This window comes from Typopeltis vanoorti, chromosome 3 (genome assembly GCF_054136105.1).
Source record: "Typopeltis vanoorti isolate ZY-2024b chromosome 3, IOZ_Tvanoo_1.0, whole genome shotgun sequence".
Taxonomy (NCBI): Eukaryota; Metazoa; Arthropoda; class Arachnida; order Uropygi; family Thelyphonidae; genus Typopeltis; species Typopeltis vanoorti.
Genome location: NC_143551.1, coordinates 138,209,745 through 138,214,186, shown reverse-complemented (window position 1 = coordinate 138,214,186; position 4,442 = coordinate 138,209,745).

Sequence of the window (4,442 nt, the reverse complement as noted above, 5' to 3'; positions counted from 1 at the left end):
ATAACATCTGCAGAAAGTAAATAACTAATATTGCCAATTTTGATATCAGATTTAATATCACTTTCCTTTATAAATATGATCCAAAGAGATAATAACAGTGGAGATAATGTGTACACCTGATTTAACATCAAACCATCTTCCTGCTCCTTCAATTCTAACTGATATCTTACTAGTTAATAGAGACTATATAAAATGCAATTAAAGCAAATGAAGAAATTTTTTTTAGTGAACTCTAAAAAAAAATTATATTTTCTAAGGAAACCCTGTTAGAAGTGTTTACTACTGAATAATGACAAAAGAATATGCCTTTTAAAATCTTTGAAATGGGCTTACTTCAGTTAAAATAATTTTAATCAGTTGTAATTGTCTAGCACAAGCACAAGATATTTTCTAACTCAAATTTATATATTTCTAACTCAGGAATATAAAATATGAACGAAATGCCAAATTGGTAAGAATAAGAAAATGGCACTCAGATATCAGAAAAAAGTAGTATAAAATTAAACTAGATACGTAAAGAACTAAATAATATAAAAATGTAGTGCTAACGTTTAAAACCTTAAATTCCAACATAAAGCACTGCAACTATATTAAAAGTAGATTGAAAAGGTAACTTAAATGAAAACATTTTGCAGGCATTGGAATTTCTTTTGTAGTTACCCATGCCTTACAATAAAGCAATTTAAATAGTATGCATGTCTGGGTAGGTTTGGTTTAGATAGTTCTATGCTGTTTCCTTTCAAAACAAAACTAAAAGTTGATTATATATGCAGTGTACAATATGAATTGTGCCTACATAAATACATTCACAAGCATTGTAAAGCGAGAGGCTTTTACAATTTTACCTGCCCCTCCTGGTGACAATCGGGGAATTATGTACACCTAGCTGATGATAGCCAAAATTGCTGTATTACTTTAAAAAAAAAAAAAAAAACACAGATAAGGTTATTGCTTATTATGTAGTAAATTAATTAAAGTTTTTGCAGTTTCTTTGTTGACAAGCAAGTCGAGTGAGGTTGGACTTTTAAGATCAAGTATATATCTATGCATACATATCTATGTATAAATAGTAAACACAGATATCACTAAGCAAAAAACAAAACGAAAAAACATTTTGGTTCAAAATACATGCTTTGTTAGTAGTGCTATATTTCAAATACTTTTCACATCCGATTGTAGTTTGGTCGAATGATGATAATTACTAACCCTTTTTGTATAATCCCACAGGGCATGTTGAATTTTCATTTTATTGGAAGATAACCTTTACTAGCAGATATATTCACTTGTCCTCTGACCATTATTCATCATAGATGATGGGTATATCATGTCTTGTACATGTTGTAGAGCACATGCGATGTGCTCTTCTGATTCTCTGAAAGTAATTGATGGGCAATGGATATGACAAAACTACCATTCAGAAAGTAATTGTTATCATCCTTCTATAATCTGATGCAAAAAGAATTTAAATATCCTTTCTTAAAGGAACCTTGGAACATATAGCATTGATTCTTCATAAATTCACTCTTTATGTGCTTCCTTCAAACCAGCTTGGAAACCATCTTTCTACCATCTATAAAGAATACATTGCCACCTCTTTCCTTACCAGGTGTCTATCGAGTACCCTACTTGTGTCATCTTTTATTTTAGACAGACTGGCCTTTCTGTCTTGATTAGAATCAAAGAACACTAAGATAGATTTTTGGAATGCAACAAGTTTGGCCCTGCTTCTCATGCTGTTGGCACTAGGCACAATAGTTCTTTGGAACCAATCAAAACGTCTACATTCAAGTGAGTTCAAATTTGATAGACTTTTTCTTGAAACTTGAAATGCTATGAAATCGTCCTAACGTCAACCGATCAGACCGTCATTGAAGTTTTGGAAAGTGATCACTATTTTAACCGTTCATACATTTTTTAATGAATTATTTAAAATTTTTCTGCAACTTAGAATTGTTCCTTGTAACTCTTAAGACTAATCATATACTTCAGCCGCCACTGAGACGTGAGCTAGTATGGCTGATTTGCGACTCATTATTACGATTCATGTTTTGAATGTAGTTAACGGTCTTTCTCCTTGACGATGTCCACTTAACTTTGGATGAAATATTGGAAGGTTTTTTTTTTTTTTTTTTTTTTTTTTTTTTTTTTTTTTTTTTTTTTTTTTAAAGATTTTATTTTTTGGTCTTTTAAGACACTTATACCTGAATTCATTCATATAAATCTTGGTCTTCCTCTAGGCATCAAACACCTGTTTAGTTCCTCTCCTCTTCCATTCTGTTTCAGTGACCGTATCACCTGAGATAATTACTGTTCACACATTCCTGATTTCTCATGTTTAAAAAATAAAGACTTATTGTTACATAGACCATATATTTATAACGTACTTAAGTTCTTACAAATTGCCTACCGGTTTCGCTAGTAACTGACTAACTTTCTCAAGGCTTGCATAGTACAAAAAAAGGTAAATGCAAAAAAGGTTTAAAAATACAAAGAACCGTTAGTACCTGTTAGGTAGATAGGGTGACACGTTCGCGTGACATAACTACTCAGCATCATGAACATGCGTTACATGCAAACGCGTAATATGATCATTTGCCTACTGTAGCTCTGTTGAACTGAGGGAGTTAATTAGATTTTTCCAGGTATCGTTCAGAATGGTCCCTTGATTTCTGTTTAGGTTACTTCCCGTACGTAGTACAACTGCCGCTTCTTTAAATACTTGATGTCTGTAATCCTCGTCTACTTAGGGCATGGAGCTGTTATTCCAGTCTATAGTGTGGTTCGAAGTTGAACCACACTATAGACTGGAATAACAGTCTATAGTGTGGTAAATGCAAAAAAGGTTTTTTTAAACCTTTTTTGCATTTACCTTTTTTTGTACTATGCAAGCCTTGAGAAAGCTAGTCAGTTACTAGCGAAACCAGTAGGCAGTTTGTAAGAACGTTATAAATATATGGTCTATGTAACAATAAGTCTTTATTTTGTTTATGACCAAAAACATGTACAATTTAAATCCTCATGTTTAATAAGTTTCTTTATTGCCATCTGTTGTTCACTTGGCTATATTCTTTCAGAACTCTGTGGTCTCCACTCTTTAATCAACTTTTATTTCTAACCCACCTCTCAGATCCTTAAAACTTTTGCACTTGCTTGTATAGGCTACTCTAGTGTTTTGATTAATTTCTTGATTCCTTTCTATGCACACTTTGCTTATTCTGTTGTCTATTCCAATATGTAATTTGCCATTAAAACTTCTTAAGTTGCTGTCGTCTATAAGTTTCCCATTCAAGATGCAGCTGATGTTTTCGATATTCCTGCCTATAATGGTAGTCTTAATTTCTGACTTTCATACAGAATTTCTTACAGCAGTTATTCCATTTAGTTAAGCACTTCTGGATTTAATGAATTAAAGGTGATCTGCATAAAGTAAAGTGCTGAGATTAACATCTTCAGGTTTAATACTACAGGCCATAATATCCATATAGATGATGAATAACAATGAAAGTAGCATCCAACACCTCAGTTTATATCAAACCATTTTCCTAAACTGCTGACTTAAAATTTGAATATGACTATATAATAATGCCCAATTTTATACCATATAATTAACATTTTGAACAGCATTTTTCTTGTGCTTTTTAATATACGTTTTTCCATATTTGCAAATTCTATGATTTCTCAATAGTTTTTCTTAAACTATTGAGAAATCTGATCCAGATAATTCCTAAGCTTAAGCCAACTGGTTCTCTAGGTTCCCTTTCACAGTTTTTCTTATCTTCATCTTAAGCATGTTTGTATAAATCTTACCTGGAACACTTGGTAGAAAAATTTCTCTAATTCTCACATTTGGTTTCTTTTCTTTCTAATCCTCTTGAATTTGACCTTCTGACCAGGTCTGGATTATTAAGCACAGGCACTGTAAAAATGTACCTCTACATTTGAGCATTTCTGGCCAAATTTTATGTATTCCAGTTTACCTTTCTATATTTCAGGTATTTGGCTTTTATACATGTACACCTGACTGCATTTTTCTCTTGAATATTTTCTATTACTATCTGTTACTGCTTGTTTTATCTAGCACTTTAATAACTATCTTCAATTTTCATATTGGCTTTATCATGTTTGATTCCCTCACTGTACTCTCATTACTTCCTTAGGTTTTTTAGTAGTCTCCAAACCATTTTGCCATCTTCCTGATATCAAAAATAAATGTCTACTAATTCCTTTTCTCCATCAAAGCGTGTTGGTTGGGCTCCGTTTGAAGACATTCTGCATGTTTTAAGTCAGGGGTCTTCAACGCATGGCCCGAGGAGCACTTTTCCTTAGCCAGACGGCCATTTTGAAAAAATAACTACTTAACATTAAAATGCAATTAAATAAAAAATAATTTCAATGAAGCCCGCGGGCCACTAAGCTATACTGCGGTATTTAGAATTGTAAGA